Source organism: Homalodisca vitripennis, chromosome X (assembly GCF_021130785.1).
Source record: "Homalodisca vitripennis isolate AUS2020 chromosome X, UT_GWSS_2.1, whole genome shotgun sequence".
Classification (NCBI taxonomy): Eukaryota; Metazoa; Arthropoda; class Insecta; order Hemiptera; family Cicadellidae; genus Homalodisca; species Homalodisca vitripennis.
In genome coordinates this window covers 35,987,455-36,011,472 of record NC_060215.1, presented here as the reverse complement: position 1 = coordinate 36,011,472, position 24,018 = coordinate 35,987,455, and the positions used below count along the sequence as shown (strand labels likewise).

At 38.5% G+C, this 24,018-nt stretch overlaps 1 protein-coding gene across 2 annotated transcripts in view; it reads right to left on the bottom strand.

Annotated features, from left to right (window-relative positions):
- LOC124368901 (protein roadkill) overlaps positions 1–24,018 on the bottom strand; it is a 131,833-nt gene that overhangs the window by 94,686 nt on the left and 13,129 nt on the right. The window contains exon 2 of one of the 2 annotated variants that reach the window (XM_046826416.1): positions 15,120–15,220. The gene's annotated coding sequence lies outside the window, so the exon portion shown is untranslated. Of the gene's footprint in view, positions 1–15,119; positions 15,221–24,018 lie in introns of those variants that run through there. The other variant, XM_046826417.1, reaches the window with a different exon arrangement.

Genomic DNA, 24,018 nt, shown 5'->3' with positions numbered 1-24,018 from the left:
TCAACTTGTTCAATTTTCAATTACTTTTTTTAGCAAATACTCATAATTATTTAATCGTAATTCAGTATTACTGACATGTACAGCTGAAAAATCATTATCGACATTGAAAAGGGTCAAGAACATTTTAAGGAACAAAATGCGGAATGAGTGGTTGAATGCCTTACTTTCTGCCCACTAAAGGAAAATATCAGTCGTCTTGACCAAACCCCCAAACAAATTTTCCTGGCAACGTTCTTGTAGTAGGCTTAATTAACAACTATGTAGGCTACTGGACTCAGTAATAGCCTGTTAGTTTTGTATGTTTCTCTGGATTAGTGTACACTGAGCTATATCTTTATAACAATTGACCCCAATTGACCCAAGGTTAGGCACCAAAAACGATACAGTAGACTTAACAACTGTGTAGGCTACTGGACTCAGTAATAGCCCGTTACTCACAGTTTTCTCTGTTTCTCTGGATTAGTCGTACACTGAGCTATATCTTTATAACAATTGACCCCAATTGACCCAAGGTTAGGCACCAAAAACGATACAGTAGACTTAACAACTGTGTAGGCTACTGGACTCAGTAATAGCCCGTTACTCACAGTTTTCTCTGTTTCTCTGGATTAGTCGTACACTGAGCTATATCTTTATAACAATTGACCCCAATTGACCCAAGGTTAGGCACCAAAAACGATACAGTAGACTTAACAACTGTGTAGGCTACTGGACTCAGTAATAGCCCGTTACTCACAGTTTTCTCTGTTTCTCTGGATTAGTCGTACACTGAGCTATATCTTTATAACAAATGACACCAATTGACCCAAGGTTAGGCACCAAAAGCGATACAGTAGACATAACAACTGTGTAGGCTACTGGACTCAGTAATAGCCCTTTACTCACAGTTTTCTCTGTTTCTGTTTCTCTGGATTAGTCGTACACTGAGCTATATCTTTATAACAAATGACACCAATTGACCCAAGGTTAGGCACCAAAAGCGATACAGTAGACATAACAACAATGTAGGCTACTGGACTCAGTAATAGCCCTTTACTCACGGTTTTCTCTGTTTCTCTGGATTAGTCGTACACTGAGCTATATCTTTATAACAAATGACACCAATTGACCCAAGGTTAGGCACCAAAAGCGATACAGTAGACATAACAACTGTGTAGGCTACTGGACTCAGTAATAGCCCTTTACTCACAGTTTTCTCTGTTTCTCTGGATTAGTCGTACAATGAGCTATATCTTTATAACAATTGACCCCAATTGGCCCAGGTTATGCACCAAAAATGATACAGTAGACTTAACAACAATGTAGGCTACTGGACTCAGTAATAGCCCGTTACTCACAGTGTTCTCTGTTTCTCTGGATTAGTCGTACACTGAGCTATATCTTTATAACAATTGACCCCAATTGACCCAAGGTTAGGCAGCAAAAACGATACAGTAGACTTAACAACTATGTAGGCTACTGGACTCAGTAATAGCCCGTTACTCACAGTGTTCTCTGTTTCTCTGGATTAGTCGTACACTGAGCTATATCTTTATAACAATTGACCCCAATTGACCCAAGGTTAGGCACCAAAAACGATACAGTAGACTTAACAACTATGTAGGCTACTGGACTCAGTAATAGCCCGTTCCTCGTAGTTTTCTCTGTTTCTCAGGATGTCGTAAACCGTGCTAGTCTATGTATAGTCCGACTTCAAATAACTCGTATACGTATTTTACACGCTTTTGGAATTTACATCAAAGGCTTAGTCTAGGAACTAAAAATCACATTACTATACTCACAAATCAGTTTACCTAATACAACACAGGGGGGCTTCTGATTACCACTAAATGCCATATTGGGAGATATGAACATTTTGGGACAATTACATCATGATCAAAACCCCCACTTCACTTACAGTAACATGGTAAATGTCGTTCACACTTGATCGAATAGTTCAATTTGTGACATTTTTCAGATAAGAGGAAACATTAATCCAAATAGTGATTGCGGCTACTGCCTTTCGTTTCTGGCAACGAGCAGTGAGTGAGTATGAAAAATAGAAGGCCGCTTTGCTGTACTGTACTTATATTCGTCACGACCACGCTTCACCGGCCAGAGCCTGGCTTTACGTCGACAAAGCCAAAGGGCGCGGAGACAGCAAGAGTGTTGCACAAGCGTTCATTCTCCCCGGTAAAGTTATGTAATCAGAAGAAACCCGTGGTGTGGGGGCATGAAAGCGCGGGAGAAAGCGGCACTTTTCCCGCCACCGCGGGAGCGAGGGCAGCTGTGCTGTCAAGGGTTTCTCCCGCTTCCTACTTTCCTTCGACATCCACGGTCGTGACCAGAACATCTGGTCTTCGGTCTTCTACCCAGGGGTTTGTTTGTGCTCACTTTGGCGGTAAAGTCGACGAAAGTTATTTCCATCTAATTTATTGATTCCGTTGGAAAATATCTACGACAAAATCAATATATTGAGGTATAGTAATAGTCGAAAAGAAAACCATTCCATGGTTCTTTGGAAGCTCCTCCGAAGCTCTTTGGAGTTTTTTTTTTTAGTTATATCCACACTAAAGATACTGATATTGAATTATCCGTTAATGGATATTGGCAAACTCTCCCAGGTTAAATTATGTGAGAAGCCTGTCTCGAACTAATTCGAAGGTTAATTTATTCGGAACTTACAGCGTACTTTCGTTTCACTTCCTTGGAAGCCTCGTGTTAAATCGGCACTTCACAGTTATATATCGGGAGAGAAAGATTCACATCGACCCAATTTTAGTTTTATTCCACTTCATGACACTGCAGGATTAATAAGGCCTATTGAGATGACGTGTCATTGTTTTCTAATGAGTACCAGAATATGCTGTGGTATTAGTAAAGTTGTCGCGAAATAAAAATTTAGGCAGTAGATTAAACTGTGTTAATGGCATGTAGTTTTAGACTATAACTTTCTATTATAGATTCTAACACTCCATTTACAGATAAAAACAATTCAAGTCAGCGGTATAAACCGACTCAAAATCAAAGACTAACAGGAATTGTACGAAATGAAAGAGTTTAATACAGAGTATGAAATTAGAATATAAAAAATCGAGTTAAAACAGACGTGGGGAAGGGGGCGAGGGCACGGGGGGCGAAGGCGAGGCTAGATGGCGGGCGGCCCTGTACCGGGATGTTCCGTATGCCCTTGCCCTACTGGCTGTACGCTTCCTTCCCTTCCCTTCACTGGACACCTCTACTATAGCCCTACTGTTGACTACAATTATGATACTACTCACAGTTCCAAATACACATACGGCCCCCAAACAATTCTTGGGCGAAACCTTTGGCATTAAATGTTGACAAAAGCGTTATGCGAAACCCATACTAAGATGCACTGCATTTTACAAAATTCTTCACTTCAGAAACCTTTACCGTTGAATTTGGATATGAATCGTAATTAAAATGTTGTATGGATTTTCATTAAATCAGCGAAACAACTTGAATTAATTTCACTGAAATAATCAAGACCGCCAGTAAGATTAAATAAAGTTTTTAATGCCAGATGTATTGTGCCCAATGATTAGTAGCGTTACTGAACGTGATATATTAAAACATCTTATCAAGCATGGTGCCTAATGTTGATGTCCGCTTATTTGGAGACTTGAGCCGTCTACACTCGTGTGTGTGCCACGGTTGGCACCGTATACTGTGGGAACCACATTTGAATATATGATAAACCGAAAGGATAGCAGTAATACAGACCATCGTCTACTTGCATCAACAGAAGCACGACGCTTTAATAACTGCCATTTGCCCTGTTCTTCAGGGTTCAAATCCAAAGCAGAATTACACACGCAAAAATTAAACCGTTGTATTACGATTTAGAATTTGACACTTGAAGAAGAAATAAGGTACCGGTTCTCGAAACGTCGTGGCTCTGTTATTGTGACACGTTACGGCGACATTATTATCTTTCAAAATCATCAATAGTCAGTAGTTCATTTTAAATATGATAAACTGTTTCTTATGTATGAATGAGTTCGTCCCTGGATTAGTTATCTACATGTATAGATGTAATTTGTGTTTTATTCATATAAAACGAAAGTTATTAATGCCTTATTTTCGTTGTTTTGCACTTTGTAAGATAATGAAAAATATTTGTTGAAAATTGTATTAAAAACAACATCGTAAACCTGATATAATATATATCGCTATATTCAGTTATGATTTATAGATTTTCATGTAGAAACCCACCAGATACAAACGCCATCTGCCAGCTACGGAGCGGGTTTTAAACGATCAACGCTTTTGCCTAAGAAGATTTGTTTATTTTTTTTTACGATATGCCGATCTTCTTTTTAGCCTCATTCTACCTCTTCCTGCAGGTCTTAGGCACATGCGAGGATAATATCAATTAGAATACGATTGAGGTAGGAAATTCTGTTGAGTAGGAGATGGACAATACTGATAGAACGTCTCCGACACCGAATACATCTCCTATAAGACATCCATTCTGTCCTGGCCCACCGGTTAAGGTAGGATTTACACTTACAACATCTCTACTTAAACGGGTCTTTTTCGTTTAAGGGCCAGCACAAAAGACCCTAGCTTGCCTATTCAAAACTCAGATCACGCGATGCTTGCCCGCTGCGCAGCGCTTTGCGCTGCTTGCTCTTTTATAAAAAAAAATAACTCGAGCTTGCAAAGCCCAAGCCCAAATCAACTCATCACGCTTTATTGAACAAGAAAAACTAAGTAGGTTTCATTACAGGCAAAAGATAAACGGCGCGCGTTTATCACTGATAAGATAAGACGAGTTTATACTAGAAGTAGTACCTGGACTACTGCTCTACGAACTAATAACACAAACAAAAAAACGATTAAATGCACTGTCAGTCAGGTATCCCCTTAAACTTCTAAAAGAGCGCTCGGCGAATCTCTAAGATGGGTAAAGGTGAACTTGATTGAAAACAGCTTTCAACCACATACATACACTTACTTCACAAGGAAGAGAAATTCTACACGGGACATCAGTATGGATTCTAAACAGAGAGTCGAACACTCGACGACAACAAATTTGTGTTATTACATTAATACTATGTTTCCCTCCTTAAATGAAATTTTATCATACCTTTGAAAAGATCGAGTGTGCATCGAAGCATTAATCTAATATTGTCACTGCAGACATATCTATGGACGTGTTAGTAGCCAGTGGACGGACAGTGGACTACGGACTGTAGGCGCGGACACGGACAGACGGACGGACAGGACGAGGTTGCCGGGCCCGCTGCTATCCAAATTTCGGCCTTGACTCAGTCGCGCCGAGCAGCGCGCCCTACTTGCCGCAACCTCTTTGTCAGCCATAGGCCTACATTTGGTCTGGGGTAACCAGCCGTCTCGACAGTTAGCAGTATCGGTGTGTGCACCGTCTCATTGTCGCACCTCACACCTCACACCCTCCGAACCTCTCTGTACGCGCTGGACGAAGAAATTTTTAAAATGAAAAAAAAAAAAAAAATAGAAGATACTCTCAATAGATTATGGTAGGAAAGAAACGAAATATAGAGAAAATACATTTAAATTACAATATTAAAATCATACACATATCCGAAAAAAGATTTATTTATGTGACGTTTAATACGTGGCAACGTATACAGTACATCATGTTATAGTACGTCCTAATTTTTGATTGATCATGACTTAAAATTTGTAAAAATAATGAACATAACAGTTGATCAATAAACTGTAGCTCCGGTACGTTTTATCATTGATCATACAAAACGTTTTTACTAAATCATTGTAACAAGTTGAAATAAACCAATAATACTTGGTTTATTTCACACCCCAAACACCCAAAACAATTATTAACACTAAATCAATCAATACAAATAAATAATGATGAATATACCTTGAGAACTTCTGAACACCACTCACTGTCTTTTACAAACAAGTTAAGTACAACATACAATTAAGCAAAAATACAAACAGACACATATAGCGGAGCTGCGGCACTAAGATAACACATTATTTTCAAAATGCTGGAAGTAAACAAATAATGCCGGTGCTCAGAACAATGACGAAATGAACGAAGGAAGTACTGATGCATGATAATAAAGCAGAACCCCAAACCAATTATTAACACTAAACCAATCCAAGACAAATAAATAATGATGAATATACCTTGAGAACTTCTGAACACCACTCACTGTCTTTTACAAACACGTTAAGTACAACATACAATTAGGCCAAAATACGAACAGACACATATAGCGGAGCTGCGGCACTAAAGTAACAAATTATTTTCAAAATGCTCAGAATAAATATACTATGCCGGTTTTGACGAAGACGATGATGGGAAGCAAACGAACAATGAAACAGTCGTAAATAAATCAACGACAGATAAAAAGATCGTAATGTGAGCTGCCCATTAAGACAGAGTAATGTTGCATAGAACATAAAATGTAGCCGGAATAGGCCACATATCGGTGGTATACGAGTACGGTACGCAGGAACAATGAGGCAATAAAATTACAGGTTATGCTCGTACTAAAGCTGCATTTATGCCTGCAATAAAACATGTTTATAAACAGTCTTTCAGAAGTGTTTGGAAACGTTTTTTTCGTTTCTGCAGATTAGACTCGAGTCCACGCTTTTGCAATGTACAGGTGTACTACCGATCCTGCTTTCCAAGACTGACCTGGCTGTACGTTTGTGTTTCTAACTGAACACCATTCACTCTAGTGATGCTTCCAATGAAGTCATACAGCTTATTTAGGAAGGTAGTAAATACTAACAGCCGCCTTTTACTCTAAATAAATAATGAGTATTTTAAATAAACTTCAAACAGCAGTATATTACTCCCTGTGGAACAAAGTATTATACAGTACTAATAAATAAATGTGTATACATAAACAATAATCATGCGCTATAATGTTACAGTTTCTAACGTAGTCTAGCGTTACTAATTTGTTTTCGCTATTACGTAAATATACTATTACGCTGTTACGCTTAATAACGTATAAATTGTAGTATTGATAGTAAAGTGACAATCAGCTCTGATCAATCGCTGGTACAATATACAGTATATACCTGTGGACTTTTATACGTCAGCTGTACCTGGTAGTTTATTGCTTTACAAGAACTGTCAAGAATTAAAACAAACTTTTGATTCCTGTCCATACGTATTTGTATCAAATTAATTGAAGCGGTGTTACCTATCTATAGTGACATACATATGTATTTCACCACACGCCAAGATTTGATTCCTGTCCATACGTATTTGTATCAAATTAATTGAAGCGGTGTTACCGATCTATAGTGACATACATATATTTCACCACACGCCAAGATTTGATTCCTGTCCATACGTATTTGTATCAAATTAATTGAAGCGGTGTTACCTATCTATAGTGACATACGTCATATGCTTTCACCACACGCCAAGATTTGATTCCTATCCATACGTATTTGTATCAAATTAATTGAAGCGGTGTTACCGATCTATAGTGACATACATATATTTCACCACACCACACGCCAAGATTTGATTCCTGTCCATACGTATTTGTATCAAATTAATTGAAGCTGTGTGACCTATCTATAGTGACATACGTATATGTTTGACTGCTCTAGCTTACAGGAAGGGCTCCTACCTCTATACTAAACTGTATGGCAATTAAAGTTGGGCTGGTCACCACGGTCCGAGGGACTTCCTGTGAGTTAAACAGAATAAAGATAAGAGTTGCGCTCGTTACCATAACGTTAACTCTGGACCCTTCTTGTAGGGTAAACCGAATAAAGATTTGAGTTGCGCACCACAGCTCTTCGAGTCTCTACCTGTAAGCTAAAACAGTATGAAAATTAGAGCTGGGTTGGTCACCACAACTCTCTGCGTCCCTTCCTGTAAGCTTAAGCAGTATAATACTCAAAATTGGGCTGGTGACCACAACACTTCGAGGCCCTTCCTGAAAGCTACAGTAGAATAACAATCAGGGTTGGGTTGTTCACTACAATTCCCGGGGCTTTACCTGTAAGCTACGCAGGAAGCTCCTCGTTGTGGTAACTAGCCAAACTCTAGTGGCCATACTGTTTAAGCTTAAAGGCAGAGCCTCGAGGTATTGTGGTGACCAGCCCAACTTTGATTGTTCTTCTGTTTTAGTTTACAGAAAGGTTGGGGTTCAAGGCTGTGATAACCAGCCCGACTCTTACCTTTATTCGGTTTAACTTACAGGAGCGCCCTCCGAGAGTTGCGGAGACTAGTCAAACTCTAATGGCCTTACTGCTCTAATTCCCAGGAAGGCCCTTGATAAGTTCTAGTGTCCAGCTCAACTCTGATTGTTTGATTAATCCAGCTTACAGGCAGGGTATTGACCTGTACGCTCAACAGTAAGGCAATTAGAGTTGCACACTGGTCAGTATAACACTCCGAGACACTTCCTGTAAGTTAAACAGAATAAATATTAAAGTTGGGCTGGTTACCAATCTTTATTCCGTTTAGCCTACAGGAAAGGCCCCGAGGAGTTGTGGTGAAAAGCCCAACTCTAATTGCCATACTGTCTTAGCTTACAGGTAGAGCTTCGAAGAGTTGTGGTGGCCAGCCCAACTCTAATTGCCATACTGTTTTAGCCTACAGGTAGAGCCTCATAGTTGTGGTGGCCAGCCCAACTCTAATTGCCATACTGTCTTAGCTTACAGGTAGAGCCTCAGAGTTGTGGTGGCCAGCCCAACTCTAATCTTTATTCGGTATAGCTTACAGGGAAGGCCCTGAAGGGTTGAGGTGACCAGCTCAACTCTAATTGCCATACTGTTTTAGCCTACAGGTAGAGCCTCAGAGTTGTGGTGGCCAGTCCAACTCTATTATTTATTCGGTGTAGCTTATAGGAAAGACCTTGAAGAATTGTGGTGACCAGCCCAACTCTAATTTCTATACTATTTTAGCGTACAGGTACAGCCTCAGAGTTGTGGTGGCCAGCCCAACTCTAATTGCCATACTGTCTTAGCTTACAGGTAGAGCTTCGAAGAGTTGTGGTGGCCAGCCCAACTCTAATTGCCATACTGTTTTAGCCTACAGGTAGAGCCTCATAGTTGTGGTGGCCAGCCCAACTCTAATTGCCATACTGTCTTAGCTTACAGGTAGAGCCTCAGAGTTGTGGTGGCCAGCCCAACTCTAATCTTTATTCGGTATAGCTTACAGGGAAGGCCCTGAAGGGTTGAGGTGACCAGCTCAACTCTAATTGCCATACTGTTTTAGCCTACAGGTAGAGCCTCAGAGTTGTGGTGGCCAGTCCAACTCTATTATTTATTCGGTGTAGCTTATAGGAAAGACCTTGAAGAATTGTGGTGACCAGCCCAACTCTAATTTCTATACTATTTTAGCGTACAGGTACAGCCTCAGAGTTGTGGTGGCCAGCCAAACTCCAATATTTATTCCATGTACTCTATAAGACAAGCCTCGAGGAGTTATGCTGACCAGCCCAACTCTAATAGCCATACTGTTTTAGCCTACAGGTAGAGCTTTAGAGTTGTGGTGGCCAACCCAACTCCAATTTTTAATCCGTTTAGCCTACTGGAAAGGATCTAAAGAGTTGTGGTGACCAGCCCAACTCTAATTGCTATACTGTTTTGACCTACAGGTAGAACATCAGAGTTGTGGTGGCAAGCCCAACTCCAATCTTTCTTCCGTTTAGCCTACAGGAAAGGCCGCTAGGAGTTGTGGTGACTAGCCCAACCCTAATTGCCATACTGTCTTAGCTTACAGGTAGAGCTTCGAAGAGTTGTGGTGGCCACCCCAACTCTAATCTTTATTCCGTGTAACCTACAGGAAAGGCCCCGAGGAGTTGTGGTGACCAGCCCAACATTAATTGTCATACTGTTTTAGCATACAGGTAGCGAAGAGTTGTGGTGGCCAGCCCAACTCTAATTTTTATTCAGTGTAGCTTATAGGCAAGGCCCTGAAGAGTTGTGGTGACCAGCCCAACACTAATTGCTATACTGTTTTAGCCTACAGGTATAGCCTCAGAGTTGTGGTGGCCAGCCCAACTCCAATCTTTATTCCGTGTAGCCTACATGAAAGGACCCGAAGAGTTGTGGTGACCAGCCCAACAACTCTAATTGCCATACTGTCTTAGCTTACAGATAGAGCCTCAGAGTTGTGGTGGCCAGTCCAACTCCAATCTTTATTCGGTGTAGCTTATAGGAAAGGCCTTGAAGAGTTGTGGTGACCAGCCCAACTCTAATTGCTATACTGTTTTAGCCTACAGGTAGAGCCTAAAGAGTTGTCGTGGCCAGCCCAACTCTAATCTTTATTCGGTGTAGCTTATTGGAAAGACCTTGAAGAATTGTGGTGGCCAGCCCAACTCTAATCATTATTCCGTGTAGCCTACATGAAAGGCCCCGAGGAATTGTGGTGACCAGCCCAACAACTCTAATTGCCATACTGTTTTAGCCTACAGGTAGAGCCTCATAGTTGTGGTGGCCAGCCCAACTCTAATTGCCATACTGTCTTAGCTTACAGGTAGAGCTTCAGAGTTGTGGTGGCCAGCCCAACTCTAACTGCTATACTGTTTTAGCTTACAGGTAGCGAAGAGTTGTGGTGGCCAGCCCAACTCCAATCTTTATTCCGCTTAGCCTACAGGAAAGACCACTAGGAGGGTTAGTGACTAGCCCAACTCTAATTGCCATACTGTCTTAGCTTACAGGTAGAGCTTCGAAGAGTTGTGGTGGCCAGTCCAACTCTAATCTTTATTCGGAGTAGCTTACAGGAAAGGCCCTGAAGGGTTGTGGTGACCAGCCCAACTCTAATTGCCATACCGTTTTAGCCTACAGGTAGAGCCTCATAGTTGTGGTGGCCAGTCCAACTCCAATTTTTATTCCGTGTAGCCTATAGGAAAGGCCCCAAGGAGATGTGGTGGCCAGCCCAACTCTAAATACCATACTGTCTTAGCTTACAGGTAGAGCTTAGAAGAGCTGTGGTGGCCAGCCCAAATCTATTATTTATTCGGTGTAGCTTATAGGAAAGACCTTGAAGAATTGTGGTGACCAGCCCAACTCTAATTTCTATACTATTTTAGCGTACAGGTACAGCCTCAGAGTTGTGGTGGCCAGCCAAACTCCAATCTTTATTCCATGTAGCCTGTAAGACAAGCCTCGAGGAGTTATGCTGACCAGCCCAACTCTAATAGCCATACTGATTTAGCATACAGGTAGAGCTTTAGAGTTGTGGTGGCCAACCCAACTCCAATTTTTAATCCGTTTAGCCTACTGGAAAGGATCTAAAGAGTTGTGGTGACCAGCCCAACTCTAATTGCTATACTGTTTTGACCTACAGGTAGAGCATCAGAGTTGTGGTGGCAAGCCCAACTCCAATCTTTCTTCCGTTTAGCCTACAGGAAAGGCCCCGAGGAGTTGTGGTGACCAGCCCAACCCTAATTGCCATACTGTCTTAGCTTACAGGTAGAGCTTCGAAGAGTTGTGGTGGCCAGCCCAACTCTAATCTTTATTCCGTGTAACCTACAGGAAAGGCCCCGGGGAGTTGTGGTGACCAGCCCAACTCTAATTGCCATACTGTCTTAGCTTACAGGTAGAGCTTCGAAGAGTTGTGGTGGCCAGCCCAATTCTAATCTTTATTCGGTGTAGCTTATAGGGAAGGCCCTGAAGAGTTGTGGTGAGTAGCCCAACTCTAATTGCCATACTGTCTTAGCTTACAGGTAGAGCTTCGAAGAGTTGTGGTGGCTAGCCCAACTCTAATCTTTATTCGGTTTAGCTTATATGAAAGGCCCTGAAGAGTAGTGGTGACCAGCCCAACTCCAATCTTTATTCCATGTAGCCTACAGGAAAGGCCCTGAGGATTTGTGGTGACCAGCCCAACTGTAATTGCCATACTGTCTTAGCTTACAGGTAGAGCTTCGATGAGTTGTGGTGGCCAGCCCAACTCTAATCTTTATTCGGTGTAGCTTACAGGAAAGGCCCCGAGGATTTGTGGTGACCAGCCCAACAACTCTAATTGCCATACTGTCTTAGCTTACAGATAGAGCCTCAGAGTTGTGGTGACCAGCCCAACCCCAATCTTTATTCCATGTAGCCTACAGGAAAGGCCCCGGGGAGTTGTGGTGACCAGCCCAACTCTAATTGCCATACTGTTTTAGCTTACAGGTAGAGCTTCGAAGAGTTGTGGTGGCCAGCCCAATTCTAATCTTTATTCGGTGTAGCTTACAGGAAAGGCCCTGAAGAGTTGTGGTGACCAGCCCAACTCTAATTGCTATACTGTTTTAGCCTACAGGTAGAGCTTCAGAGTTGTGGTGGCCAGCCCATATCTTAGCTTTATTCGGTGTAGCTTATAGGAAAGGCCCTGAATAGTTGTGGTGACCATCCAACTCTAATTGCCATACTGTTTTAGCCTATAGGTAGAGCCTCAGAGTTGTGGTGGCCAGCCCAACTCCAATCTTTATTCCGTGTAGCCTACTGGAAAGGCGCTGAGGAGTTGTGGTGACCAGCCCAACTCTGATTGTTATACCGGGGTTTAACATTGCACACTACGTAATCAGTCGACGTAATTTCATACATGAGGTTTATAAAAATCGGATGAAATAGTGAATTTAGGATGACGAAAGCTAAAAAGGTATATATACAAATAATGTCCTCCCAAAAAAATTCACACGCCTTTTGGGAAGGGAATTCTTAAATCATAAATTACATTTTAAGGGAAATCCATTTGTTACACTTAATATTTTATCTCTGTGTCGTAAATTCATTTTGAATTCACATTTACGTAAACCTTATGTATAAAATTATATGTACTACTAATGTTCAATGGCCAAAAAATGTAAATGGACGCAATTTTTGTTCTAGGTTAGACTTTTTTCTTTTTTCTTGTAATTAGTCTCAAGACAACACAACATCAAGATAGAAATCTTGCCTCATCTTTTAGTGATTTGCAACTTGGTCTATTCGGTATGCATTTACTACATACATCAACAGTCTATCCTCCTATACGACCAAGGGTCATTGATATCATACAAATTTAGTTTATCACATCCTACTTTGATATACAAAGATTATGAGCTGAACGATTTACAAGTCCTAAGCCATTACCAGACGTGTTGTGTGCCTTATTAACAGTATACGTCCTATTTAATCCATTATAATATCCACCCTCCTTACAAACACAACTATAACAGCAGTGCGTGTAAAAATAACAATGACTATTAACGTTGGCCTGCGTTCTATAAAACACATAAAATATTACAAAACAACGCGACCAAAACGATGTTTTCAAATTAAACATTCTTTTGTGAGCAATACAAAATGTTTACCAAGGAGTTTTCTTCTCCACCTTTTCTTGATGTAGGGGACAATGATCCCTTTATGAACACAGTTTTTATTAATAAATAACATTATTTATAAAATAATTTACTAAAAGTATAAACGTGGTAATTCGCTCCCAGACCGTAAAGAACGTCTTCTGACAGAATAAGTGGGGAGGGCGCGGTATAAAATGGACAATGCTGACTGTGCGCATAGACTCCTCCGGGCAAGCACTGCATAGGCACATTGCATAGACTCCGAACAGAGGTCGAAATGGTAGGGTATTGAAGGGTTAAATATATCTTTATCGGTATATCGATAAAGCTTTACACATGTTACTGGAATTGCGCATTAAAAACCATCCGCCAGACACGTCGCGTCGTTTAAATTATGTGAAACCACCGTCTGCCAGTTAAATAAAGATAGACTCTGGCTTAAAATGGTACCTACCAGTATCCTCATCCTTGTATGAGTATTATTATTGGTGATATAACTATTATTTAGGTGCCAGACTGTTAGTAGTAAGAGTGTAAAAATTGGAGCTGTACAATATTTGTAGTATCGTACTTTTAACCGATTCGATACCCTACCTCCACCGAAACTAATGCGGCTTGCGATCGGTTTATTTATTTAGTAAAATTCCTCTAACGATTTAACGGTTATTGAAAGACCAAATTGAGCAATAAAAAAGACAAACTGGGTTGTAAAAATCTCAATCTGATTTGTAAAAGATATTTTGCATATTTCTAATCTCCTGGTTACACATGCCACGGGCAGCGTGTGATATATCAAGATATATCTGAGTGAGGAGTGTGCGCTTTATTTATAAAAACGTATTTGGGACAAAAGTAAGATGAACTGTAAAATGGATATTTTTGTATTTATAAACACAAGTTTGCAATGTTTGTAAATAATATCCGATATGGAATATTTAGCTGTAACAAACGCGCGGCGTTAAGTTGTTCTTTATTCTTTTTTTATAAAAAGCCTTCAGTGGGCCACATACATAAACAAATAAGCTGAAATACAGAGAGTGCTGTCTATAAACGTATTTTGGAGACTATAACATACGATTTTATCCACTGTTGTATACACATAGAAATAGATATGAATATGCCAATCCTAGACCACTTTCGGGACAGTCAGAAAATCGATGTAAAATTCTGTTCATATACCATAAATGAATCTGAGAAATCAAACAGTAAATCACGAATGAAAAATAACCGAATCTCGTATAACTGTTTTACTGTTAATTGTTAGCTTCTAATTTCTTAAGCCGTTTTAATGAAAAATCTTCGAAATCATTTGAAAATTCTTTATCCTACAGAGTTAATTGTAACACATTCTTTATCTTTAATAGTCTTCTCTCCAGTAACAATCAAGTGTAATTTATCATTTTTATTCATTTTTGTAGTCTTTTTTCCATCTAAAAGGCTTACAAATTTCTTAGGTAAATGTACTTTAAAATCTTCCAATTCTGCTATGATTGTAAGCCCGAATTTATCTTTAACTTTCTCCAAATTCATGTTTTTATACTTCTTTCTTGTCTTCTAAATCAATTAATTTCCTATATTCTTTGAGTTTTAAATCGCCAACCTCATTCAACTCATGTAACAGTGCCATTTAATACGAAACAAATGAATAATACAAGAATACTTCTACAAAAAATTGGGTAAATTATACACTTTTAAAGTGAAAATCGACATTATACAAAATACACAAAAACCCATGTTTTGGCCCCAAAAAACTCGCTCAGAATACGAATTTACATGGAAAATCACGTTAATTAGTCAGATTTAATATATACAAACTCTAATTAAGTAAATGTATAAAACTGATGAAGTGTTCATTACTTAATTGGTTGGTGCGAATTCCTTAACGCTGCGATCCCCGACGCTCCGAGTCCCGGGAAGTTGTGTACGGCCTCGCCCTCAGACTCCTCACCTTCAGGGTCCTGAGAACACACAAAACTTTTGTCATTGATTGGCAGAAATAATTGAGGGCTGTTTAGAGAAAGGAGTGGACGATTAAGGACACGTTTGTAGGACGCAGTGCGGTCTGAGCCTCGCGGGAGACCAGGTAGGGACAGGGCCGGATCCTCGAGTTAGGCCAAAGCTGGCACACTCTGGTCTGGAAAGTCATCGAAATTTAATATCTAAAATCGGAAAAAACGTCGACTCTTTTAGATTTGTTGATCACCACCAGCTATCGATTGTCATTATGTATGCATACAAGGCTTAATTAGTCCTCAGATGAAAATGTTCCCACTCCCCTCATTACTGTAAAACAATACAATAACAGATTAGTGAAATAACTACCATTATTATGACCCTCTAATTTATAGTAAGAATAAACGCCAATTTATTATAACGCCTTCAAAATGAAGTCTCTGATTTCTACACAACTGTGCGCTTTCCACGGTAGAGACGCCTCGAAGGCGATATTCTAAATGTTCCAAAATATAATTTTATTCATTTAATATACACTGGGCCTATCAGACCACATGGCCCCCCTGTATTGGCCAAGCGAATTTGAATTGTATCAAATCTGTCCCCACATTTGATAAAAAAAACTCGGTAATTATTTGTCTATAACATAGCCGAAAATGACAATTTCGGACGTATGGGGGCTGATTTAGGAAACTTTAAAAGTGTAAATATAGGCCGCGTTATACCTTTTTTTAGGTCTCAGACCTCTGATTATTTTAGCAAATTATGTTAAAAATCTTCTGGGTGTACCAAACCGTTTTAAAATACCCGTTTATACATTTACAGTTTTATTATAACTATTTCGTAAGTCGAAATGATCAAATAACAACCGATGACGTATAGAACATAAAAATGAAAGGTCAACATCAATAAAACATTTATTTTAATGTTTGTCATAAATCCTATTTACAACGGTTTCAAAATAACGAAAAGAACAACTGATTAAAGAAAATAAAACAAAATCTCTGAGCTCTTTGGTGTTGATAAGGCGAGGTTAGAGTTGAAATACATGATCTATTTGAATTACTTCGGTCAATACAGGTTGTGGCCGAGGTGGTCTGAAACACCCTGTATAATATGTCCGTTATACAACGTCATAATTAAAGTCAACCGAACAGCTACACTTTCAGCAATTACCAATAAGTAAATATCCAATCCCTTACAAATATCGGCTGTGTATGAAAAGCAAACCAAATAGTTGTTTAAAAATTATTCAAAATGTAGGAATACACATGGATCGTTTCTAGTTACCTACATTTAGATTCCAAATAGGAGGGTGATTATGAACTTCAGAAAGGTGAAGGTTCTTAAAGTTTTGGCAACGGTTTATAATTTTAAATAACAGTTTAGAGTTAAGTTATAAAATAACTAGTATACATTTATTTTTAAATTAAAGAAACTGTAATGCACTTTAATGAAAAGAAACAGAATTAAAAATAAAATAAACTGATGCACCGTGCGAATATGTTTCTCATATTTCTATCGTAATTGTAAGAAGTAACATTTAAAACTTAAATTCCGAGTATCGCTTAAAAATATCTTACTGGAAATTTTACTTTAGACTTGGACATACTTAACCAACACCTTCAAGTCAGGCAAATTTGTAAAAGAAACTTTATGTAAATACATGCATTGTAAAAGACACAATTAATTAATTTCTATAATTTTCAATTGGAAAATGAATTAGAATGGTTGGAAAACAGTATCACGCTGATTCTGGGAAAAATTCACATAGATTTCTTGCTTAAAGTTAAGCTTTTCTATATTGCTTTTGTACTCCATAAAAGAAACTGGCTAATATGAAAAATACATGTTCAAAATAACTTAGCACGTATTTATATTTCACACCCCCCCCCCCCCCATTCCATAACCCAAACTCACGACGTCTCTGATGTCACACCTGGAGGTGTAAACATGTGCAATGTAGTATGCATGTGTATGTAAGTGTATTTAAGTATGTAATCTAAATATTTGTATGACAGTAAGTTTTTATGACAGGGTAAACATTGTGATCCCTCTGGCCATTTGTAAAGAACAATCTGGGGTTTAAAATCATGGCTGTTTTAGCCTAAATGTCTAATGAATTATTCGCTAATTTCTTTTTAAACTCTAAAATTCCTGAGACTTTGCATATATTAAAATAATTTTTGATTGGTATACATTCATGTCTTACAATATTTCTGATGTGGTTTCTTGCAATTTTCACTTTGTCTATTTTTCTATAGAAAGTAGAGAGATTTCGAACACAACATTTTCATTACCTATCGAGGAAAAGTTTTACGTGTCAGACTTTGATATAATACGTTTATTGTCGTGTGTGTCTTTTTTAATATAATGTAAATTTTTAATGCTGGAAATTAGGTTTGAGTTAAATAAAACAGTTTAAATCACATTTTGCTGGGTTTTTGGGTATTTCCTGATTTTGAGTGGAAAATGTTTGCATGAAGAATAGAAGACAGATTTTAAGTTTGAAAACCCATAAAGAGGAGAAGAAACTAATTCAAAAATAAAGGCGTAGGAAGCCCCCCTTCCGTCTCCCCGTCACCACCACCTCGAGCCGCTTCGCCACAGAGGGCCTTACACTTCAAACTCACTTACCGTTCTCAAGGTAATTGGGTCCGTCGTAGAAAAATATCGAAAGACATAGTTTTTAATATTTGTTTTTATTTTGTGATAATTTCAAAAAGAAATGTAAATTCTTTGTTAGGCACCAATAAAAAAGTTTCCTACAAACAATTTTAACCCTTCTCTGAATTTGTTTTAACACTTTTGTTTTACTAGAATCAACATAAAAACAACTCCTGATGAAAAAGTTGTAGTAAATTAATTACTTAGGGAACGTAGTGAGACCTAGTTTTGTTCATGTATGGTGTGCTGTAAGCTATACAGTTGTGAATTTTGGGACTCCTCGATATAAAAGTATTCTTCTGACATGGATACAAAAATAACAAAGATTACCAAACATTGCGCTCTGAAATGGCCTGACATCAGTTCTGGAACATTTAATATAATGTAGTTGGTAATCTGACAATATTCTAATCTATACTAGATAAATAGATCCTGAAGAAATAATAATGTTTGCTGTGCAAAAAGAGAAAAAAATAGATCCTGTGTTTATTAAACCAAAAGGGCGAAAGAGGAGTTAAGGGCCCCATACACCTGTGAGTCTGGCTCACGAGCCTGGCTCGACTCGCCTAGAAATGGACCAAATCCGTCAGTGTATGGACAATAAAGAGCCGAGCCGAGCCGGATCTGACACTGCTTGCTGTGCGGCTCGGCTCGGGTATCAGTTCGCCAGTGTATGGCGCATTACGGATCGGACTCGTGCCCCCACCACCGAAAACTCTGTTCATTCCGTTTTCACTACTGCAAGCTTAACCTTACGCACCACTCGTTCCGCCAAGGGTAAGGTGTTTTGTTTGTTTTGAGTTAACATGGCTGACTCCAAGTTATTTATGAGCCCTGATTTTTTAACAACATTTATTGAAGAGTATCGAAATTTGCCGTGTTTGTGGAAGGTGCGAAGTGCGGAGTATTCCAACAAGTTTAAACGGGATACTGCCTGGGAACATCTCCTTCAAATTACGAAAGAAAAAATTCCGAATGCAGACACTAACTTTGCAAAAAGGAAAGTTGATAACCTTAGGGCAGCATTCAGGAAGGAAATGAGGAAGGTTCGTGACAGCACGAGAAGCGGAGCTTCCGCAGATGATACGTACACCCCAACTCTGTGGTACTTCGAGCTCATGAAGTTCACCGCAGAGCAGGAGCAGCCTCGAAAGACCAAGAGCAATTTGGACGAGGACGAAGACGGAAAACGGTAGCCAGAAAACGGAGAGTAGCAGTGAGGCGTTCCTCTGGTGATATAGCGTTTCGCAGTACAGTGTCTTTTTTTGTTATAAGTGGTTTAACCTTGTCCAATAACATATTAAAACTTTCAGCTGACATCCTTAAATAGTTCTGACGGTCTTGGCGACTATCATTCCTAATAAAATTCAATAAATTCGTGTGACTAAATCTCAGTAACCAATTCTTTGGCCACATTATCCCTTTTCTTCCGTTTCTTCTTAAATACACCTAGCTCATCTAACCATGACCGCAGCTGCAACCTTCTTCGAAAAACTCATGTTTGCAACTGGGCGAACAAGATACGTAGGTGTATGGTGAATAATCAGCGGGTCCGGCTCGCGAGCCACACTCGCAGGTGTATGGGGCCCTCAAGTCTGACGAGTAGGCTACTACAGCAAATAGTACAGAAAGCAAGTTCAACCCAATTCTAGAAAACCTCAATTTACAAAATGGTGTCAACAATCGTAAACTTTTAAGTTGCAAAATAATAAACAAGTACCCTAACAATTTACTCGTACGTAATAATTTGGCTGTGATAAGTGGAGAGAGCTTTTTCAGAAAGTCTTCCAAAGAATAAAAAAGATAGACCGTGAGCCAATCACTCACTGGTGTTTTCAGTGCTTCGATCACAGCTTTGTAAAAAGATTGTTATGGTTTCCTGCAAATATACAATGATATTTTTCCCATATACCTTTAGGGAGCAGGTCGGTAGGTCGAAGAGACCTAGCCTTGTGCTATGCTCGCGAATATCTTTCTTTGATCCTCGACAGCACGATGCACCTCTAATCCTTGGTTCTCCGGTAGAATGCGACGGCTGTAAGATCCTAAGTCTTACGTTCACTGAAGTTCCCAAGCCAACAAAAGGTTCGACAAACCTTTCTTAGCAGGATCGATATATTTCAAGGTTGTTGTAGAAGACCCACGCCGTGCCGCTGGGCCAAATTTAAACTGAGGTAGAAAGACCGCGAAATGTGTTATTTATAACGCTATATTCTCCTAAACACAAGCAAAATGCCTTCCCCTGCGGGGTTTTTATTCTTTTCAAAGGCGGAATATTAAAAGCACCTAAACTGGTCTCTAGCGTTGTGTCTCCGTCCTCACTTCCATGAATTACTTTCTTTTGGTGAAAGAGGAGGTGCGGTATTTGGGTTGCAACTCCAATGGTGACCTAGAAATTCTAAGAAGCCAATTTGATTGTCAATAGATTCCTCCAATTCTACTGACTTGAATGTGCGGTAAACAACGACAAATATTGCTCAGCAGCACATTCTGATGGCAGTTTACGTGGTTATTATCATCAATAATTGTGTTGCAAAAGGCAGAGCGTAGTAAAGAATCAATGTGAACAGATCCATGTATTTCTTTTTTTAAGTTACAAACCTTTCTTGGGCCATCTAACTACACATTTTTTTAGGAAAACTTTGCGATTGTAAATAAATAAAAAAAACACGAATTGCATATTACCTCTTGAATATTGAAAGTTGAAACATTGGTAGGATTAGGAATAATACAATTTTAATACTGTACCTCAAAAAAACAACAAACCCGAAATGTTTATGACATTATGTTCAATAATCAACTATTAACTACATGTGTTCACGGTTTTACTTTTGAACTTACAAGTTGAACTATACGGTACCTATATCACTGAGTTAGTTAGAAATTCAAATTATCAATAGTAGAATCTACTTAATTAGTTACTGTCAAATACATATTTTACAAAATAAGACAATGATTTAAAAATTAAATTCAAGAATTGCAGCAATTGAGTGTTAAGAAGCATATTCTATTCTAGAAGCATAGATACAATAAGCTTTTTAAAACTATCTAATTGAGTTACTTAAAAACGGTTGAACAGTTTATTAAAATATGTTGTAACGTTTTTATGGCGTTCGTTTATATTAGTCCATAATTTCCGAATACAGTAACAGAGTACAGAAGTTGCAATTTCCAAATTCAAATTGACTAATTGTTCGACTTTGTTCGTATATTACTGTAAAAACTATTTTGGAATTCGTAGCGTATCCTTTACAACCAGATTCAAAGTTCTTGCTCACTCTTCCTTATCTCGCTTATCTTAATACAATAATGTTTATTGTTGCCGTTTCTGATAATTCAAATCGACCAATCAGATCACGTATCTGACAGCACATGTGTCGAATAAACTCATCGCGACGACGTGCACTTACCACTATTATAAAAAAAACTGGGTTGATTATTTGAAAGTGGGTATTTCGGTTGGTGTCTAAGGGCCGGCCTTGTCAGAGATAAGGGACCCAGTTAGCTGTAATACGGCTGCCTATATTGGGCTTAGATAGTGGGGGACTATCTTAGTAGAACGAACATCTCTTGTATCTGATCCTACTCGAGTAGCGGCCCTCTATTGTAGTCACGTTTCTGCAAATTTCCCCCAAAAACAATGAAAGAAGCAATTCATATTTTTAGGTATAGCCATCATATCTTAATTCAATTGTATTCGAACATTTTTTTATGTTAGACTATAACAAAAACTAAGAAACTGAATATTACAACTAATTATCTACAATAACTATACAACATACGCAAATTACAGACGAAATAGAATTTACATATAACTATTTTAAAGTGAATGAGTTATATAACTACGACCGATCAGAAACATATTCCTATTCAAATATGATGTAAGGATAAGTTTAAAAGCCATCTATGATGGCGGTCATCTTGAGTTTCCTCCATTACAACAACGTTACACTTAAAACTCTTTTACGACCGTAATTTTAATTGTCAAACTATGGGAGATATCTCATTTTTTAACAATTGAAACGCATTTGAACGCGTTTTAGATGTCAGGAAAATCGTAATTTTTTTATAAATGGTCTTGTTATACACTTTAGAACAAAAAACTAAAAAACGTTTGAACGAGCATTAATTAAGCCTTTTAAATGATACATCTCGCATACTTCTACGACCAAAAATAAGAGCGTTAGAGTGTTTTAAGTTTAATGTTGTTCTAAAGGGGTAAAACGGAAGGTTGTTTCCACGACGGTCGGCTCTCAATAAACATACTGAGTCTAACATTGGTGGTGGTGGCACTTGTGATAATACACAATAATTTTATAATTGTAAAAACAATCAGTTGTCGGGTACGTAATAACAGACGTTTCGATTTATTTTCTGACTGGTGATGAACCTCCACAGCGAGGCTGAAATTTCTTACAACGTGTTAACAATAGTATTTCACGCGGTATGATCCAGACAACCATGTACTAGTCAAGAGGACCTCGTGTTTCCAAAGCGTCACCCTGGGAGAAGTATTCCCTTTCCCCAGGTTAACAGAGTGCAGCACATACGGGGTTGTAAGGTTGTTGGGACCAAAGAAAGCACACAGACGAGATAGTAACTCGTGCCTCGATAATGCCTTTTAACCTCATTAGAGACATCGATATTTTGATCCTTTCACACGTATTGTATTAGTCGTATATTACTCGGCTAAGAAACACAAGCACAGTCTTCACTTTGCTTCAGTACAGTAATAGCATTATCAATCCCGGTAGTGAAATAAACAATACATCTATACGAGTTGTTAAGCTGAAATGTTCACATTAAAAATAGTGTTTTTTGGGTGAGTCACAAAACTAGGCTCTGAATGTGACTCACGATGGTGAACAGCTACTGTCTTAGTAGAACCTGGAGGAATTAGTGGAGAAATGGAGCAAGAGTGGACTACATTTTCTTAGAATGGGAACTTGTGTCCAGATTGTTTGCATAGAAATTGATGGCTTTTCAAAATAGAAAAGAGCAAATGGGGGCGAATTTTGACTGTTCACTGCAGAGCTGATTATGAGCGGACTTTTATTCATGTAAGTCTAGTCCTAAAGAAACTGCTAATTCGACTGCAGTTCAGCGAGATAAAGCATGATCCTTCATTTGATGCCAACTGGACCGTAACATAGTATGAGTTATCAGGTACTGGTGAGGAATGCCATGGTTCGTAAACGAGGACTGATATTCGATTGTTAACAGGTGTCAGATTGTACTGATGTCTTGAGAGGTGTTCTCGCTACACTCGTGTGCAAGTATCGAGATAACCATTGATTGAGACCTGCTCTGCCTCAACAGTAGAGCGCAAAAGCCAATAACACTCTAGTATTCTCATCATGAACGATCTGCAGCTAGACTTTTTACTTTAAGTCACACAGAATCTCTTCATAATTAGTAGAATCTTGTCTTCACCGACTTATCCACTTTAGAATTAGAAAGGTATACAATAAAACAGTGGCTCTCCCCAAGATTGCTAAGGTCTTTGGCTCCTGCATGAATATGTTTACTAATATATTTTAACATCTTTTTTTATATTAATAAATTTATTATTATTAAAAATGGGGCATTTAAATAGCATATTCTTTTCATGTCCAAATTCATCATTTAATCACAGCAATATTGTTTTTTATCAACAATATGTTATATTACTTATTTTAAAAACATTTTAGAACTTGAGTTGATTTAAAATCCAGAACTGACATTAGTGTACAACTCAATATTACAATGCTATTAGTATACTTGGCCATTAAAATAATTATGAAAGCAAAACTATTTTCTTTCAGTTTTGTAAAAAGTACAAAAAATTACATGGGCACTGCAGAAAGTACTGTTTGAAATAAAAGATACTTGTAGATAAGCAAAGTACAATGATGATATCACATGATGATAGATTCATTATTTAAAATGTTCATGTGTTAAAAAATATGTATGTGTTTGTTAATAGGTTATGAGTGTAAATACACAATAAAATATTTTAAAACAAAATTTAAATGGTCTTTACACCGAAGTGGGTTCTTTCAATATATCATAGACAATTAAAGTTATTATAATCATGAAGAACCTTGACTTAAACATAGAGATACACAACTAAAGAATATTCAAACACGCAACAGCC